This window comes from Vipera ursinii (genome assembly GCF_947247035.1).
Source record: "Vipera ursinii genome assembly, chromosome: 16".
Classification (NCBI taxonomy): domain Eukaryota; kingdom Metazoa; phylum Chordata; class Lepidosauria; order Squamata; family Viperidae; genus Vipera; species Vipera ursinii.
The window spans coordinates 2,816,785-2,828,837 of record NC_139529.1 but is presented as its reverse complement, the minus strand read 5'-3'; positions in this window follow the sequence as shown (position 1 = coordinate 2,828,837).

Sequence of the window (12,053 nt, the reverse complement as noted above, 5' to 3'; positions counted from 1 at the left end):
TATCCTTGATACATTGTCTGACATTTAAATAACGAAGATCAGTATGTTTAGATCTTGTTCTTACTGCAGCATTATTAGCCATCTTTATCGCAGCTTGATTGTCCTCATATACAATGAATGGATCATTTACATTTAAACCCATATCTAACAATAATTGTTTGTACACTAGCAGCTCTGTACATAACACTGATAGACATGAAAATTCAGCCTCCATTGTAGACAAGCTTATGTGTTTTTGTCTAATAGACTTCCATCCAATCAAAGAATCACCCAACATTATAGCAAACCCTGAAGTAGATTTACGAGTGTTTGTATCAGAGGCAAAACTCGCATCTGCATATGCTGTGAGGATTAACTCATGATTTGGCTCTAAATATAACGAGTAGTGAATTGTTGTTGTTGTTGTTAGTTGCGAAGTCGTGTCCGACCCATCGCGACCCTATGGACAATGTTCCTCCAGGCCTTCCTGTCCTCTACCATCTTCTGGAGTCCATTTAAGCTCACACCTACTGCTTCAGTGACTCCATCCAGCCACCTCATTCTCTGTCGTCCCCTTCTTCTATTGCCCTCAATCTTTCCCAGCATTAGGCTCTTCTCCAGTGAGTCCTTCCTCCTCATTAGGTGGCCAAAGTATTTGAGTTTTAGCTTCAGGATCTGGCCTTCTAAAGAGCAGTCAGGGTTGATCTCCTCTAGGACTGACCGGTTTGATCGCCTTGCAGTCCAAGGGACTCGCAGGAGTCTTCTCCAGCACCAAAGTTCAAAGGCCTCAATTCTTTTGCGCTCAGCCTTTCTTATGGTCCAACTTTCACTGCCATACATTGCAACTGGGAAGACCATAGCCTTGACTATACGCACTTTTGTTGACAGGGTGATGTCTCTGCTTTTTAGTGTGCTGTCTAGATTTGCCATGGCTTTCCTCCCGAGGAGCAAGCGTCTTTTAATTTCTTGACTACAGTCCCCATCTGCAGTGATCTTGGAGCCCAGGAAAATAAAATCTGTCACTACCTCCATTTCTTCCCCATCTATTTGCCAGGAATTGAGAGGGCCGGATGCCATGATCTTGGTTTTCTTAATGTTTAGTTTCAACCCAACTTTTGCACTCTCCTTCTTCACTCGCAACAAGAGACTCTTCAGTTCCTCTTCACTTTCTGCCATTAGAGTGGTATCATCTGCATATCTTAGGTTGTTGATATTTCTTCCAGCAATCTTAATTCCAACTTTTGACTCCTCTAGCCCTGCCTTTCTCATGATGTGCTCTGCATATAAGTTAAATAGGCAAGGCGACAGTATACAGCCTTGCCAGACACCTTTCCCAATTTGGAACCAATCAGTGGTTCCGTGTCCAGTTCTCACTGTTGCTTCTTGGCCCGCATATAGGTTTCTCAAGAGACAAATAAGATGTTCTGGTACTCCCATCTCTTTAAGAACTTGCCACAGTTTGTTATGATCCACACAATCAAAGGCTTTAGCATAGTCAATGAAGCAGAAGTAGATGTTTTTCTGGAACTCTCTAGCTTTCTCCATGATCCAGTGTATGTTGGCTATTTGATCTCTAGTTCCTCTGCCTCTTCGAAATCCTGCCTGTACTTCTGGTAGTTCTCGATCCACATACTGCTGGAGTCTAGCTTGTAGGATTTTAAGCATAACTTTACTAGCATGAGAAATGAGTGCAATGGTGCGATAGTTTGAACATTCTTTGGCACTGCCTTTCTTTGGAATTGGAATGTAAACTGATCTTTTCCAATCCTGTGGCCACTGTTGAGTTTTCCAAATTTGCTGGCAAATTGAGTGTAGCACTTTTACTGCATCGTCTTTTAAGATTTTGAATAGCTCAGCTGGAATACTGTCACCTCCACTAGCTTTGTTGTTGCTCAGCTTTTCTAAGGCCCACTTCACTTCACATTCTAGGATGTCTGGCTCGAGGTCAGTGACCACCTCATTGTGATTATCAGGGACGTTAAGCTCATTCTTGTATAGTTCTTCTGTGTAATTTTGCCATCTCTTCTTAATCTCTTCTGCCTCTGTTAGGTCCCTGCCATTTTGGTCCTTTATCATGCCCATTTTTGCATTGAACGTTCCCTTCATCTCTCCAATTTTCTTGAAAAGATCTCTGGTCCTCCCTATTCTATTGTTTTCTTCTATTTCTTTGCACTGTTCATTTAAGAAGGCATTCTTATCTCTTCTAGCTATTCTCTGGAATTCTGCATTCAATTGGGCGTATCTTTCTTTTTCTCCCTTGCCTTTTGCTTCCCTCCTTTCCTCAGCTATTTGCAAAGCTTCCTCAGACAGCCATTTTGCTTTCTTGCATTTCTTTTTCTTTGGGATGGTTTTGGTTGCTACCTCTTGTACAATGTTGCGAACCTCTGTCCATAGTTCTTCAAGCACCCTGTCTATCAGATCTAATTCCTTAAATCTATTTGTCACCTCTACTGTATATTCAACGGGGATATGATTTAATTCATACCTGACTGGCCTGGTGCTTTTCCCTACTTTCTTCAGTTTAAGCCTAAACTTTGCAACAAGAAGCTCATGGTCTGAGCCACAGTCAGCTCCTGGTCTTGTTTTTACTGACTGTATAGAGCTTCTCCATCTTTGGCTGCAGAGCATATAGTCAATCTGATTTCTGTGTTGACCGTCTGGTGATGTCCATGTGTAGAGCCGTCTCTTGGGTTGTTGGAAAAGAGTGTTTGCTATGACCATCCTATTCTCTTGACAAAATTCTATCAGCCTGTGCCCTGCTTCATTTTGTACTCCAAGGCCAAGCTTGCCTGTTATTCCGGTTATCTTTTGGCTTCCTACTTTAGCATTCCAATCCCCCATGATGATAAGGACATCATTTTTTGGTGTTAGTTCTATAAGGTGCTGTAGGGCTTCATAGAACCGGTCAATTTCATCCTCTTCAGCACCAGTGGTTGGGGCATAGACTTGGACTACTGTGATATTGAATGGTTTGCCTTGGATTCGAACTGAGATCATTCTGTCATTTTGAGGATTGTATCCCAGTATTGCTTTTCCTACTCTTTTATTGACTATGAAGGCTACTCCATTTCTTCTGAGGGATTCTTGCCCGCAGTAGTATACCTGATGGTCATCTGAATTAAATTCACCCATTCCTGTCCATTTTAGTTCACTGATACCTAAGATGTCGATGTTCAGTCTTGTCATCTCTTGTTTCACCACGTCCAGCTTGCCTTGATTCATGGATCTTACATTCCAGGTTCCTATGGAGAAAAAATCTTTACAGCATCGGACTTTCCTTTCACCACCAGACATATCCACAGCTGAGCGTCCTTTCGGCTTTGGCCCAGTCGCTTCATTCTTTCTGGCGCTACTAGTACTAGCCCTCTGCTCTTCCCCAGTAGCATATTGGACGCCTTCCGACCTGAGGGGCTCATCTTCCAGCGTCATATCGTTTTGCCTTTTGGTACTGTCCATAGGGTTTTCATGGCAAAGATACTGGAGTGGGTTGCCATTTCCTTCTCCAGTGGATCACGTTTTGTCAGAACTCTCTGCTATGACCTGTCCGTCTTGGGTGGCCCTGCACGGCATAGCTCATAGCTTCATTGAATTACGCAAGCCCCTTCGCCACGACAAGGCAGTAATCCATGAAGGGGAGTAGTGAATAGTTTGCTTCAAATACCTTAATACTCGTTTAGCTGATTGCCAGTGTCTAACAGTAGGATTATTGTTGTACCTAGCTAATTGGTTTACACAGTAAGAAATATCAGGTCTAGTCCAATTACTCAGATACATAAGACTTCCTATCAAAGATTGGTACATAGTCTTATCAAATACAGGACTCTCAACATTAGTGTCCTTAAAATCCATAGTCATCGGAGTTTTTGCTGGTTTACACATTTCCATATTGTATCTCTTTAATAACTGAGATATTTTACTGGCTTGCGACACCTTAAAACCCCTATTTGTTTTCACAATATCTAACCCCAAATAGTGGCTAATTTTCCCAAGATTTCTGATTGTGAATTTATTTTGCAATCTTGAAATGATAGTTTGTGCTTCTAACTCAGTTTTTGTTATTATTGCAATATCATCTGTGAATAATAAGAGAAAAGATAATGCTCCGTTGTGTTCTCTTCTAAACAAACAAGGATCAGCATTACTGGCTACAAAACCTAATGCACTTAACTCATTAACTATACATTTGTTCCACTCATAGCCTGATTGTTTCAATCCATAGAGGCTTTTCTTTAACTCCCAACAATCATGGTCTCTATCATTGGTCAATCCTGGTGGTATTCTTAAATAAATAGTATGTTGCAATGGAGCATGTAGATATGCAGTTTCAACATCTACATGGTTAACCATATATTGGTTTTTAGCTGCCCATACTAAAGCTGCTCTTAAAGTAGTTGCCCTTAGACTGGGTGCAAACACTTCGTCATAATCCTCAGTAGTTTGGGCAAAACCTTGTGCAACCAAACGTGCCTTATGGGTTATAGTTCCATCTACTCCTTTCTTTATTTTACATATCCATTTGCAACCTATAGCTTGCTCACCAGGTGACAGTTTTGCTTTCACATAAACTTTAAGATCCTGCAAAGACTTCAACTCCCTGTTCATTGCAGCTTTCCATGATGCCTGTTCCTTTTCAGGATACATCCTGATCTCATCATAGTTAGAAGGTTCTACATTAACTTGACATACTATACTTGCTTCATAGCGATCAGGTGGATGTCTGATACGCGTTGAACGCCAAGGAATTACAGGGCTTTGAATTTCTGACTCCTTTCCTTCCTCTGACTCTGATTCATCTTTTATCTCCCCTATCTCCTCTTCATCTTTTATATTTACAGGAGATGTATTATCATTACTACTTACATTATCAGAGGAGTCCTCAAACACTAGAGGATCAGTATTAACAGTTTCTTGCTCTAACCTATCCCAACCAACGTGCTCAAGGAATTTTGCACTCGCACTGTTATATACATTAGTTGTGCCTCGTTCCCAGAAACGATAGGATCTGTGGTTAGCTTCATAACCTACAAAGTATAATTGCCTAGCCCTATGTTGGCCTTTACTCCTGAGTTGTGCAGGAATGTGGACCCAAGCTGGGGTGCCAAACGTGTGCAGGTAATCAAGGTTTGGTCTTCTACCATGCCATATAGTATATGGTATTTTACCAGTAGAAGTATTAACAACTATATTCAGAACATGGTTTGCACATTTTGCTGCCTCCCCCCACAGTCTATCTGTTAAGCCAGAATCTTGTAACATGGTTCTCATCATGGCTTGTAACGTTTGCCCACGTCTCTCAACAAAAGCATTATGTTGAGGCCTATAAGGCACTGAACGTTTATGCTCAATGCCAGCTGATTCTAGCATATCAACAAAACGCTTATTTGTAAATTCAGTACCATTATCAGTAATTATGCACTGAACCTTTCTCTTTGTTTTTCTCTCCACGAACTTCAGCCAGTTTGCAAATTGTTGGAAAGTGTCTGCCTTTGACTTAAGCAGATAACAAAAACCATAACGAGAGTAGTGGTCCAATATACTTAAAACATAACATGAACCTCCTAAACTTGGTTTCATGGGTCCAATTAAATCAGCAAACACAACTTCCAAAGGAACAGTTGTTTTGAAGCTGTTTATCCTGTTTGCAGGAGTTGCCTTGCTCTTTTCCTGATTACAGGCATTGCAATTCAAATACTTACTACATGGCTTCAGTTTAATTCCGTCTACTAATTCAACTGTTTTACGTAGTGAGTTAAAGTTCACATGCCCTAACCGCCTATGCAATAAATGTATACACTCATCATGTGGCTTCTTGTTCTCACATATTGAGTTAGCTCTAACTGTACTAACCTGGTTACTTGTGAGAACGAATAAACCATCTTTCAAATTAGCAGTTACACAGGTTCCATTCCTCTCAATAGTGCATTGCTCCCCTCTGAATGTTACCACAAACCCAACCTTAACCAATTCCCTTACAGATAACAGGTTGAATCTTACCTTAGGTATATATAACATAGGTAACTGTTCATTAATGCATGGACAATAGGAATTACCTTCACCAGAGGCCTTCATCCTCCAACCGTTGGCTAGTGAAACATATTGGTTGCTGTTTTTCATAGTAATAAACTTCTTTTTCTCTTTAGTAATGCATTGTGAAGCCCCACTATCAACAACCCACAATTCATTATTTCTGGATGTTGATTCATCAGAAACAGCCAAACCAATGCCCTTCTTAGCCTGTCCACTGCTATTTACATTCTGTTTTCTACCCTTTCTACAGAATTTGGCTATATGCCCTTTAGTCCCACATGAATAACATTTCTTGACGTTGTAAGCAGTGGTGAATGGCTGCTCCTCTCGTGGCTGTGTCTCTCTCAGCTGGTCTCTGTCACGCCTCCTTCTGGACTCTTCTAGCAGTCTCCCATTAATGTTAGTCAATGTCAGTTCCTCTCTGGTCAGGACTTCCAAAGAAGAAACATACTTATCATAACTCTCATCCAAAGATGACAGAATAATGTAGACCTGATGCAACTCTGAAAAAATCAGCTCCTTTTCATGAAGCTCTTGAAAGGTTGCCTTCATGTAGTTTAAATGGGTCAGCATATCTCCATTCTTCTGCAGACGAGCCCTAAACAGCTTACGTGTAAGGTGTATATGTGCACCCACACTGTCTCGAACATAAAGCCTTCGCAAAATGCCCCAACACCTAGCAGCAGACTCCTCACCACGAATATGGACAAGCTGCTGGTCATTCAGTGTTAGCCCAATAATGCAAAGAGCTTTCTCGTTGCTTCGTTTAAAGTCGTCTAACTTCTTTACATCCTCTTCGTCATCTGGATCCCAAGCAGTAGTATCTGGTGGGTTATTTACAACAGCCCATAGTCCTTCCTTGCGCAAAAGCAAGCAGCATTTCGTGGACCAGGAAACATAGTTTGTCCCATCCAACCGGGTTATCCAGGAGATGCCTGACAACAGTTCTTGTGCCATTTTACACCAAAAAGCTAACACAAACTCAGCTAGGAATACTGTGTGTACTAACTCTCAGTACAGGCCTGGGCCCATAACCAGTGTTAAGGAATTTGTTGTGCAGAGGTCTCCTTGTGCTACCAAAGAGTTGCACAGACAAGGAAGGGTACTGAGAGTAGTAAAAGTCACACACAGGAGTACACTGAGTTCTAAAAGCAAAAAGTATTTTACTTTGAGGTGGTGTAAGAACAAAAATGCACAGTCAAAAAATAAACAGTCCAGGTCATAAACAATAGCAACAGTCCAAGCTACAAAATCTTCTTACCGGTCCAGAGGTCAAATACACAGTTCAGGTTACAACAGTAGTAAACTAACAGCAGAGCAAAAAACAGTAACAGTCGAGATCAGTGAAATCAGAGAGAGAGAGAAGCTACGTTCCTAGCTTCCTCTTATGGCCATGAGAACACTTACACACCCATTGGCCAATTAACATCTCAAAGCCATAGCATTATGGTTAATATATTTTCAACCCAACATTGTAGGCTAACACCATATGCCTAACAGTAAGTATGGGTTGCAATCTATCTCTCCAACAGCAGCAGCAAGTAGAGGAACTTACCTTCCTGCTACCAAAGTCAGGCCTTAAAACACCCGTGGCAGAGTTAAAGAAACTCATAGGAGAGAGAGGGAAACATTGTCCTTGGTATCCGGAGCGCGGGACGCTCCATTTACAGGACTGGGTAAAGATAGGGCATACTTTACATCTTGAACCCCGGGCTCCAGTTGAGATATTACATCTATGGCTTCAATGCCGTCAAGCAGTGGAAAAATTTGGCTCTGATGCTTTGGCAGGACAGCAATTGACCACAACACCTCCACCTAATTATGATCAAATAAATTTTTCCTCCAGTGTTGTCTTTAATTGGACCTTCAGCTCCTCATGAAGAGGTTAATTCTTCTGCTTCTTCACAGTCATTGTATACCCCCAAGAGGCAAATTTTAAAGGAACAATTAGCAAAAGGTGGGGGGGGGGAAATGTAGAAGAAATTGCTGACGGGTCTGGTCCCTTTGTTCCAGTTCATGTTGCAGTTCTTTTACCAGCTACTACTTTACAAATTTCTTACCAAGCATTTGGAAAAGTATCTGTTTCTGGCAAACCTCATCAAGCCTTCTCTAACATCAGGCAGAAGGCTACTGAGCCGTATCCTGATTTTGTTATCAGATTACAGGATATCGGAACAGCCTTTTATCAAACCAATTTATTGGCAGCCGCTTTATCACAAGGCAGCAAGCCCCAAGGAAAGTGTTATAACTGTCTTCTGTCTTAACCTGGCTCTTTGGACTATTTGATTCTTTTGTCGGAGGTGAGGACACCTCCCACTTCACACCTACAAAAGATCCCAGGTTCAATTTTCCTTTTAGTCTTTCCCCACTGTCTTTTGAAGTTGGTGGGATAAATTGTAAGTAACCATAAATGTTCCTCTCCTTTTAATAAAAAGGGGAGGCCTGTTTTGGCCTCAAACTCCAAATTGATGTGTGTTTTGTTTTGATATATATATCTCTGTACATTTGGAACATTAAGCTTGGACTTGGAATGGTGAGAAAAATGGGGATGGTTAAAGGGCCCTATAATCACTTCCTGATTTTCTCAATTCTGGCAGGACAAGCCATATGTCTAAATGAATGTTGTTTTACTAGTATCTGTGTATGTATGTCTGTTTATGTTGTTCTGTGTTATTCCAAGACTTGGAAGAGGGTCTAAATCCCCTCTGATAACAATAAACAAAAAGGCCTTATTAACAATAAACAAAGAAACAAAAAGATTGGGAACAAGGAGCTCATTGGCTTGTAAACAGCTCCCTGAAATTATAATAATAGTGATTGGTTTGCCTGGAGAAAGTATGAAATGAAGTGTTTGCATGAGAAGATGCCGGCAGTTGGAATGGACGCGAATGAGTTAATTTGTTGATGTGTAAATGTTTGTGTGTTAGCCACCTCCGTCCTAGGCTGTGAAAGGAACAGTAAATTGCTGATTTTATTGTTGTGTTTGCATGTGAAGAGTTTTATGGGGGATCTGTGAGTGAAATTCCTTTTAACTTTTCTTTCCCCCCTCCAGTCTCTTTCTCCCCCCCCTCCCCGCTGTGTTACTCTAAGAATGAGAGAGAGAGAGACACACGGAGGAGAAAGGGGGGGCTGGTCGTTTTAACTGTTTTTTTCTCTCTGCTTGGAATTCTGGTCTGAGAAAGGGAGGGTGGATGTGAAATTTAATACCCATTCTTGCAGTTTCAGCTTGCAGTTTTCTTTTCTTTTGTTTTTTTCCTGGAAGGAGGAGACAGTACTTGTTGGACAATTCTGTGAGATTTAAAAGCCCAAAATCTGATACTCACAACTCAAAGACAAGTCTGGTTAACAAAAACAAAGATTTATTGAAAAGAAATTGAAAATAATAAAGAAAATAAAGAAAGAAAGAAAGCGTTTGCAAACGCGGCCTCTTAGACCCTTCCCAAGTTGGATTGGGTTCAAAGAGCAAGTTTCAAACTAGGCATTTATACTTTCTTTTCTTTAGGTTTACAACAACAACTACAACAATTGCCCAGCTTCTTTGAGAGTTTCCCTGATTATGGTTCCCTGAGGTTCTCGATTTTATGGCCACTCAAAATTTTCAACACCACTTCGCTTCCCTTCAGGCTGTCCTCTCCCCTCGCGGGTTAAGGAAATGCAACCTTTCAGGTCCGCACTCGCTTTGGACTTACCAGTGTTCCCAGAACACAGCCCATCACACTCACACAGCCATTATCGCAGAAACCTCCCACAATCGCTCTCCTGACCACCCAGGTACAATTGCGTGCTTCCCTCCTTCGGGGCAAAAGTTTCTTACCTGGGCCAGTGCACTGGGTTACCTGGTCCTGGGCCTCAGTTGTTGACTCTCTTCCTTTTTCCTATTCTTTGATTTGATAAACCAGAAATATTAATTTAGTTTGGCTCGGAGCCTGCAATGGGAAGCTAGATCTCAGACAACTCCAGGCAGTTGAAATCAACAGGCGCGCCCCTGGACTTTACTGAGAACAGCTCCTCCCTAGAGGCTCTTTCAAGGCCCACGTTGGGCGCCAAGATTGTGAGATTTAAAAACCCAAAATTTGATACTCACAACTCAAAGACAAGTCTGGTTAACAAAAACAAAGATTTATTGAAAAGAAATTGAAAATAATAAAGAAAATTTATAAAAAAAAAGAAAAGATGTTTGCAAGCGTGGCCTCTTAGACCCTTCCCAAGTTGGATTGGGTTCGAAGAGCGCGCTGAGCAAGTTTCAAAGCAAGTATTTATACTTTCTTTTCTCGATACATGTCCCCCCTTTTAAGAAACTTAAGTCAGTCTTTGAAGTCAAAAAGATCTTCTTTGAACCTTTACTTCCAAAAGACTCATTGTAACAACTTCCTTTCATCCATCACTATACTATCTTGTTTTATTCACTTTCTTGAGGTGAGTATCCTCTTTAACATTTCAAAGGAGCTTTGTTGATTACCACGTGTGAATTCTCTGTCTAAGCAGGAAATAGATCTTAGTGTTACATTTGATACAATTCATTGGTGTTACATTTGATGTTACATTTGGTACCATTTATAAAAGAATAACCTTTTTTTTCCCTTTACTATTGCAAAAGTAAAAGATTGATTTTACTATATGTGGAAGTAGTCACAATCAGAGCACTCAGGGCGGGGAGTCCCAAGCTGGGCGAGGGGCTTCTTGGCACCCCAGGAGCCGACTCTGAGCTCCCTCTGCCCAGAGGAAGGCAGTGCTAGGAAGGGCCAAGATCCGGCGCAGAAGCTTCAGTCTCCCTGCCCTGCGATGGATGAGTCAGGATTGAGGAAGAGACATAGCTGCCACCCTTGGGGGGGGATGGAGCCCCCAAAGGGGCAGCAGCGTTAAGACGTTATACGGCACCCCCAAATCCACAGACTTCGCTACTGCGCAGGCGCCACCTGGCTGGCTGAGGAAGGGCGACGCGGGTTGGTCACTGGCGAGAGCGGCGATTAACAAAAAGACTCTTCGGGGCGGTCCCTTCAAGCGAAAGAGAAACAGCTACCAGGAAAAGGGCGCACAGAGAAGTCCCGCCTCCACTTCCGGGAACGAATAGAACTGAGGCGCCTAATTGACTCGGTCGCGGACAGGCTCGGACCCAGGTAGGGCGCAAGGGATGCCGGGAGTCGCAGTCCAAGCTTTCCTCTGGTGGAGAAAAGGGGGAGGGGGGAGGCCGAGGCCTGGTCTGGCGGGAGGGGCGCTGGGAGGGAGGCCTGGCCGGAAAGTCTCACTGAGAGGCCGAGGCTTCGGCTTTCCTCCCCGGGCGGGGCTGGGACTCCCCTCCGGGGAAGGGACGAAGCCGTGACCCGCCTCTCCCCCTTCGCCCCTGCAGGACTTCGGGCGACCCGGCGGAGGAAGGAAGGAGGCCCCGGGGAGCAGCCCCGGGAGGAGACGGCGGAGAAGGCCCGAAAGGGATGAGCCGAAGGGGACTCCGCGAAAGGAGGCCGCCTGGAGGGAGGAACGGGGAGCAGGAAATGGGCGGAGACCCCAAGACAGGCCTGGAGGGCGGAGGGTCCCTCAGAAGAGGCGGGAGACTCGGGAAACGCCACAGAATCCAGGAGGGAGTAGAGAAATATCAGTGCCCAGAATGTGGAAAATCCTTTAAGAGAAATGGAGATCTTAAAAATCATCTAAGAATCCACACTGGAGAAAAACCAATTAAATGCCCGGAGTTTGGAAAATCCCTTGAAAGAAATGGAGATCTTGAAAGGCATCTGAGAATCCACACAGGAGAAAAACCATATGAATGCCTGGAGTGTGGAAAGAGCTTCACTCGGACGGGACACCTTCGTATCCATCAAAGGATCCACACAAGCGAGAAACCGCATAAATGCTCTGACTGTGGAAAAAGCTTCAGTCGGAGGGGCACCCTTTATATACATCAAAGGATCCACACAGGAGAAAAGCCGTATAAATGCCTTGAATGTGGGAAAAGCTTCAATGTGAGGGGAAACCTTTATAAACATCAAAAAATTCACACTGGAGAAAAACAGCATAAATGCCTGGAGTGTGGAAAGAGCTTTAGTCAGAGA